This window comes from Lactuca sativa, chromosome 4, assembly GCF_002870075.4.
Source record: "Lactuca sativa cultivar Salinas chromosome 4, Lsat_Salinas_v11, whole genome shotgun sequence".
Classification (NCBI taxonomy): Eukaryota; Viridiplantae; Streptophyta; class Magnoliopsida; order Asterales; family Asteraceae; genus Lactuca; species Lactuca sativa.
This window is the reverse complement of record NC_056626.2, coordinates 78,561,919-78,570,760: the sequence shown is the minus strand read 5'-3', so window position 1 is coordinate 78,570,760 and position 8,842 is coordinate 78,561,919.

The following is an 8,842-nucleotide window of genomic DNA, read 5'->3' as shown; positions in this document are numbered from 1 at the left end:
GAGTCTGGCTTCCGACCCACTGAGTCACACCCTATGACTCACTACCCCAACCCACAAACACGAAAGGGGGGAAAACTCGAGGACTCGCGACTCGATTCGTCGAGTCCGATGAACGACTCGTCGAGTTTGTCACATGCAAATACTATATACTCGATTTTGCTTGAATCCAGATCATGCCATTCATAGATCTGGGTTTCTAGGGCTTGATTAACACGTAAAGTTTCCAACTTTACGTGTAAATAAACATCAATGAAGGTTTTAGGGCTCAAAATGCACCAAAAGAGTAGATCTAGGGCTCTCATGCAATATGGCTCCATAAAGGCAGTAGATCCAAGCTCCTGGAGCTCAATCATGCCTAGATCTAGAGGCTAAACAACTTACTACGAACCCTAATACACAATCAAGCTTGGGGAAATGCTCAAGAAGGACTTTCATGGAGCTATAAGGGACTATAAGCATGAAAACAGGGGGAAACTGAGTTATACCTCAAGGAAATCACTGAGATAACATACGGATGCCTGGCCTCCTTCTTCTCTTCTTGATCTACTCTTCTTCCCTCACAAAATATTCAAGAAAACACACCAAAATGCTTAAATCTCACAAGGAACAAGGCTTGGACGAAGTAGAGAGCTCTGAGGGTGAAGCGAGCGAGCTTGGGGGCAGATAAGAGGGTTTAAATAGGGTGCAAACCCTTGAAATTTAGGGTTTCATCAGACAGCTGGGACTCGCCGAGTCGTCAACTTAAACGTGCTCCCAAACCCGTCTCCACTCGGCGAGTCGGGCCTACAACTCGCCGAGTCAAAGGCTAAAAATGTAAAACACTTAGATAAATTTTGCGTACCAGGAACCAGGTGATACAGAAGTAATAAAACTGTACCTTTTTGTCATCAATAGACTCCAAGAACTTGTATTAAATTACCAATTGAAGCCCTTTTAACAAAAAAAGCCCTGCCAAGAAAGATGGACATGGATGAGAAAATGACATAATCGACCGAAAGAAAAGAAATTATCATGTAATGTCATTGTTATAAGTTTATTGTTTAATAAGAAAGTGAACTGTAAAGCATGTATGTCATAAGAACCGGTATAGAGCTACAACAAAATTATAATGTTCCACTTACCTTTACCTTGTTTCAAACCATATTCCGGTTTAACAAAGTTGCCATTATCAATCAGCGTGGCCTTCAATCAGCTGCGATAAAAAAAAGTAATTTGTAAGTGTTAAATGTGCTAATAAGAACTTAGAGAGTAACAACAAAAGCCTAAATCCCTGCAGCAAATCCACAATTATGGAAGAACCGAGAGATATAACCATTACCTCCTCTTGAGATGCTATTTTCATGTGCCTTATATCCTCCATAAGTTTGTTATTGTAGTCTACAACTTTTTTAGAGCCACTGAGCTGACAACAAACAAAAAAAAATGATTAAAAAGGAAATTGTAATATCATAAAATTGACAATGTTAAGTAACAATAGAAATACTTACATTTTGTACTTCAGAAAAAGATCTTGCGAGTGTCCTTTTCTGCCATGCCCTTTCGCTGATGCCTCAGAACATTGTCAATGAATTGACCATCTTCTGCTTCCATGTCGTCTTTGCCTTGACCTATAGAAATTAAAAATATTGTCACTTACCAATCACTTTTTTGTTTTATTTTGTTATTTAGGCGGATCTGAATATGATCCATGTTCTTCTTGAGACAATATTGGATGCAGAATTTAGAAGAACAAACCTCATACGAATGAAAAAATGTATGATAAGTCCTCTTTCTTCAACATTCTTTAAAGAAGCACCTGTAAACAAAGGCAAACTGTTGGTGATCATCACAATCAACAATTTCCAACTATGCCCCTAACCAGTTAAACATTTAAGCTTATTAATTAACACCTCCCCCACACAACACTAGGAAGAAGACATCCACAGATTAAGAAACCCAGATTGTGTAAGAAACCTAGAAAACCCACAAGAAAAAGTGTACCTCTCTTTATATCTTGGTAGGAAAGCCAACTAAATCCAAATCATCATCTTTACCAAATGCAACATTCTATCTCGTGTACCTTGTTAAGTGCTGAAAATTACAATAATTTAGTATAAGAATGTATGAAAGCAAATTAGGGCTCCAAATTATAAGGAAACCAAAAAACGAAATTTAAACTTACCTGCAACCACCACCACTTTCTCTAAAACTCATCTTTCTCTCTTTTCAACATGACACAAGAAGTGGCGGAAGTGGGAGACACGACGAAGGACTACCACGACCCACCACCGGTGTCATTCATAGAACCCAAGGAGCTGAGCAAGTGGTCATTGTACAGAGCTGTGATTGTCGAGTTCGTTGCCACCCTTCTCTTCCTTTACGTTACTATCTTAACAGTTATCGGTTACACGGGTCACATCGACAAAGGCGCTGATCCCTGCGGTGGCGGCGGTATTCTGGGTATTGCTTCGGCTTTCGTTTCCATGATCTTCGTTCTGAGAAATTAAAAGGGAGGAGATAGAGTGATAATCAGAGTAGAAGAAGAATTCGGTAGGTGTGGAAGGATCGGGACCGCCGATGGTGGCGGAAGAGAGAAGCAACGTCGCTAGGGGAGATGAAGCAGAATAAACGAAACAGAAAAAAGTGGAACAATTGGGAAGAGAAAGCAAAGAAAGAGCGGTGGAGGATTAAAGGGTGAGTAAGAAAGGAGATGCAGAAGAAACAAACACGTATTGTATCCTGGCGGTGATGGAACAAAAGAAGCAGGAAAAACGAACAGACTAACCTGGAAAGAAAACCAACGATCGTCTAGCTAAGAGCAAAAGAAAGGAGAGACGTAGAACGTAAGCGGTGGAAAAAGTGAAAATGGCCAAACAAATGAGCAGAAATAGAAACAGAAACACGTGGAAAGAGGTATGAGAAATTAAGACATTCGTAATCCACTATGAGAAGAAGGTTGAGAAAGAAAGACATGTGTAATCCACCATTAACTGCAACATAAAATATGAAATAAATGAAAGAAGACAACAAAGGAAAAGAAAATAAAAAATTCAAAAAGAAAATTCATCCAATAGGAGGATAGAACTGTTCAAGTGTACCTTGTGAATTAGTAATTATATATAATTTGTTCAAAAATACATATGGTAAAGTTTTCTTTCTCTTTATTAATTTTCAAAGAAAATTGTAAAAAATAGTAATACAACAATCATTCCTATATATATATATATATATATATATATATATATATATATATATATATATATATATATATATATATATATATATATATATATATATATATATATGAAAAAGTGAATATATGACTATTGTGTACCTAAGCTTAGATATAAAACATTTTAAACGACGTAGCTTTAAACAAAACAAATCCAATTTCATTTTCACTTTAGTTTTGTCTTAATAGAATATAATTAAATTAATTTCAATTATGGAATGAAAAAATCAATTATATATATTTTTATTGCAAATAATTATTGAAGTTTATAAAGAAAATAAAAAAATCAATATTTTTTAACGAATATAACTCAAACGTTTTTTCTTTGTATTGAAAAACAATATCCAATAACTTTCTGAAAAGTTTAATTGAGTTATGATATGTTTTTTTTATCTTTTATTCTATTAGTTTTCATTTAGAATTTAGTTGGGTTGATTAAATGGTCACGACTTTTAATGCTTTAAGTTCTTAGACACGATGAAGAAAAAGAACATGAATTTGATCGATTTAGTGAGTCGCATGATTAAGGAAGAATAGTAAAAGAGATATAATGATTAGTTTTGATATAAATGGATTAAAAGTATATTGTTTAGAGGGTTCTATATATAAGTTTAGATACATGACAACCACATATTCTTTAAGCCCATATATATATATATATATATATATATATATATATATATATATATATATATATACACACACACTAGGAAACATTGCAAGGGCAGTGATAATCACGGCCCTAGCGAATTGATCAAAAAACTAAGTTAAAGTGATTCTAAAGGAAACAAGATTTAGATTGAGAATATAATTTTTTTGATTGAGTAAAGTACGTATCAATTACCTTGAAAAGATTATGAAGTTGTTAGACGTAAAACTGGAAACATGTTTGCTATTGTTTGTAGCAGCATGAGAGACATGTATTTTTTAAATGGAGATTAACAATTGTATTGAATTTTTCATATTTTCTAAATATACATTTATTAATTATATTTTATGAACATATATTTACACTTTATATAACCTTGTAAAGGTTTGTAAAGGAGTTGTTTTTGTATGGAGACACAATTGAATGAAATGAAATAAGAGAAAGAAGGGGAAGCACCGTTAAATAAAGATGTAAGTCACAATCATACCCTCATGACAAACATAATTTCCAAGACTTTATGAAAAGATTCAAATTAGTAAAGAGTATAAGTTGGAATGAATGAGGTTTATACACCTCCAAATGGTTATGAGCAATATTACTTAGCTTTCCTTTGAAAAGTTGTACTTTCAACGATGATGTAGAATCTGAAAAGGGTTATTCTTCTTCCAAAATGACCATTAATCATAAAATTAATGAAAAAGAAAAGAAGATTAGTGATGAACACGATATATCCTTTAGACCAGCAACCAAAGAACTCCCACTAAATGTTAAAAATGAATAATGATTATTTTACAAGTGATAAGTATATGGTTGAAAAATAACCAATTCTATTTATATAATACATCAAATCTTGATCGTATACACTCTCTTAAGTACATTATAAGATGTGAATACATGAAAAGCTCAAAAGTATTCTACGAATATGCAGGTATATAGGGAGTGTAGGATTAAAAGTACATTGTTGATGTGAAAATAAATGAAACCAGGATCACATTGCAAGGTCTTTTTGTCATTATCCCATAATTTTATGTTTTATCAGCAAACTATGTAAAATAAATATTTCCTCCAAAATATAGTGCGAATTTGAGGATTGGGAATCCATTTATCTTTGTATATTGGTACATCCGTTCAAGCTGCATAGAAACAAAACAGTATAAGTAAAAGGAAATTCCAAACAATTTTAAACTCAAAAAATGATTGTACTACATCTTACCTAACAATTCATTCATCCCCTTCACTGTTACCTTAGGTTTTTTCACACAACGAAGAAGAAATAAGACTTGGTTGTAGCATTTCATCGACCACTTTGGTGTGCATCATCAAGCTTGTCACATATTAACAAGATATCATTATCTTTTCTACCTAATTCCTACTATCATTTATTTTCTTTAATCTCAATACCAAATCCAAAGCTCCAAGTCTTTGAAAAAATCAAGATAGACGTAGATTGCAATGAAGCTAGTCAACAAAAGCTACAAGAACAAACTATTAAAACTACAAAATGATAGAGCATTTTTACCTTCAAGTAGATGCATATAAGAGCATGAGAGTGGAAGGCTAGGTAAAGGAACAGCACAACCCCTTTATTCTATTTGTAATGATGTATGATTTTTATATTTATTGATTTCACTTTTCAATTTAATATAAAAATGATTATGTAGTCTTTATAATTATGATTTTCTTCCATGTCTTTTACATACATTGTGTTATCCATCAAGCGTTGCAAAGGATAAAGCACGTTAGTCGTTAGACGACAATTGTTTTTTTTTTTAAAGAAAACTAAGTCGCGTTTAGAAAAAAGTAAATTGGGGGGGGGGGGGAATCTATAAGTTTTTGGGACTTAAAGGGGAATGCCTCGTGTCTCTAACTTTCTATATTGGATTCTCCTTTTTGATGCTTTTGCATCAAGTGAAAAAACAAGTTATATAAGTGATCATGTTTGACAAGTGTTTTAAAATATTATTAATCTTATCCAAATATAACACATGTCAGTATTTCTCATGGGTAGTAATATAAGTAGGAGCAAAAGGTAGGAGGATATTTAATTTCTCTTATTAATAAGATTTCGGTATGTGTATTTCGGTAATTTTAACATAATTCTCCTGTCCATTCTAGGGACTTGCTTGGAAATAAATTATCTTGTTATATCACCGGGTCACTTTTGGATAGATCAAGGACTTGATGGCTCACACCAAGGTTCGGTACTTTCAAGTTTGTACTTGAACAATTTATAATATCTTTTGATTTTGACAAACTAAAAGATTTTTTTTATTAAAAAGTAATAATAAGAATCACAATACAAAAACGGATTGCTTCTTAGATGCAACTGTCTCTCTTATAGATTTTTAATTCAATATTTTGCAACTATAATCAGATCAAATATGTGATTTATTTCCTATATATAAAGTTAATTAATTATGATAATAATATAGTTGTATTTTGATCGCTAAAGTTATATGTAAGTTAATCACCTTAATTTTGTTTTAGGGTGGATACCAAAACCTTTTTGACTCTCCTAAAATAAGAAGAACAATGTGTCATAATAAGTAAAATTATAAAAGAACAAAGGTTTAAGCAATATGTAAACTAATTGCCTTAATTTTGTTATAGTTCCATCTCCTACATATTTACATATTTTCCCTTATTTATTTTTCCTTCCATCTCTCAAAATTTCTTGTCATTTCAAATATTTTTAAACATCATTTTACTTAGACGTCCGGTTAAAGCACCACATGATGGCTTATATCAAAGTTTAAGCTTTACTCTTTCATGAGGGTATTATTGTCTTTTGCACACCATGCTCTAATTATGCAGGTGAAAAGGGTAAAAATAAATTAAAGCAACATGTTATAATAACATATCACCAAATTCATTAAAGGTCAACTAAGTATGAAATTTTTTTCAATTTTCTATAAAGAGGAGTAAGAGAACAAATGTTTATTTGTTTAGGGAACTATATGTGCAGAAAATAAAGTGAAATGACGATTCTGAAAAAAATTACAGGTAGTTGGTTGCCAGTTTTAATTTTAACTATTGCTTTAAATATTAAATATATCAACATTTTTTTCTTTAACTTGATACCTGTATTGCTATAATTGTTTAATTTGTGAATATCATGTTTTAATTAGACTTTCACAAAATTGTGAATTTTTTGGGTGAAATATTGGCAGATGATGTAATTGAAAGTTGATTTTTGATTTGTGGAAGGGTATATTTTAAATAAGTAGAAGCAAGAAGGTGCAATGTATGAGCCTATGCATGAGTTAGCATGTTTGGGAGATTTCAAAGGCAATGTCTATCAGGATGCATCTGCAACCATGATTATAGAGCTGAATGCAAAACCTGACAACAAGCTAAACATTTAAAATATTCCCTTCTTGGCCTCTTTATGTTCCTTTCTCTTCCTTTTCTTGCACGTCTTTATTGGTTTGGTGAAAGTCTTATCCATAATCATGTGTTTGTACTAAGAGGATGCTTTGCAAACATAACACAACAGTTTAACCTTTGAATGGCGTATGATGCCGATTGTTGCAATTAAACAACGAGAAGTCTGTATGCCGATGCTTATATAGGTCTTTAGAGAGAGAAGGAGGAAGATAGAAGACATCAACATTAATATGAATCTCAATTTTCGAGTCGGTGTAGAAAATAGAGAAAAACATGGAGAGATGTTCACTAGAGTGACTCAGCCATCGATCCTGGTAACTGGAAAAGCTAGAAGCAGTTGTTGGCAAGGCTAGAAGCAAAACCCACCAGCGAAGTCTTCTATAGGAAAGTGACCAGTTTCCAATTGGTTAAGGTGGTGTGAAAGGCAGCCAAGCTACTTCCATATCCACAAAATAGGTTAAAAATAGCCGCCCAAAACACTCTTATTGGAGGAGGAAGCAGATCAAGGACGTGGACATAAAGCCGAACTCTTTCACTTATATATATATATATATATATATATATATATGTATATATATATATATATATATATATATATATATATATATATAGGGTTAGGTTATTTTGTTTTCACTATCTATTGTGTGCATGTATAATTGATTCTGGACCAATCATTTTAGTTATTTGAAGAAAGTAATTAATGCATATTACATGTTGAAGATATAATAAGTATTAATTATATCATTAGCATTTAATAAACATTAATTACTTTCTTAAAATAACTAAAATGATTGGTCCAGAATCAATCATACGGGCACACAATAGATAGTGAAAACATTTGAACCTAACTCTCTCTCTCTCTATATATATATATACATATATATATATATATATATATATATATATATATATATATATATATATATATATATATATATATATATATAGTCAAGATCAAATAAGAAGGAAAATTTTGGCAGGAAGGTAAGAAGTTTTTTTTTTCTACATATTTTTTTAGCAAACAAACAAAATGAATCATTACATGATTCATTTCTAAGATGATTCACAAGAAAAAATTCTCAAAAAAACATGTTGATGATCATTTATACAATGATTTTGTTGTTATTCACTAAAATTGTCATAAAAATGAATATTTTCTTAATTTACTTAAAAATGAATCATGAAGATGTTTTTTTGAAATTTTTTTCTTGTGAATCATCTTACAAATGAATCATTTAGTGATTTATTTATTTTGTTCGTCAAAAAAATATGTACAAAAGAAACTTCTTACCTTCCTACAAAAAAAATTCTTATCAGATATATATATATATATATATATATATATATATATATATATATATATATATATATATATATATATATAGCCAAAAAAGATTTTTTGGGTGGTTGTGTGTGATTGTCTTATTTCAAATTTGATTAATTTTAGTTTACAATTTTCTAAGAAAATTATGAGTTTTATTAAGTATGATTCAGAGTTAAGACCAGTGATTGGCTGGATTAGCGTAAAACTCGCAGATAAGGACGTAAGTCGCGGTGCCGGACCACGATCATCGTCGGGACGACTCCCCATTGTT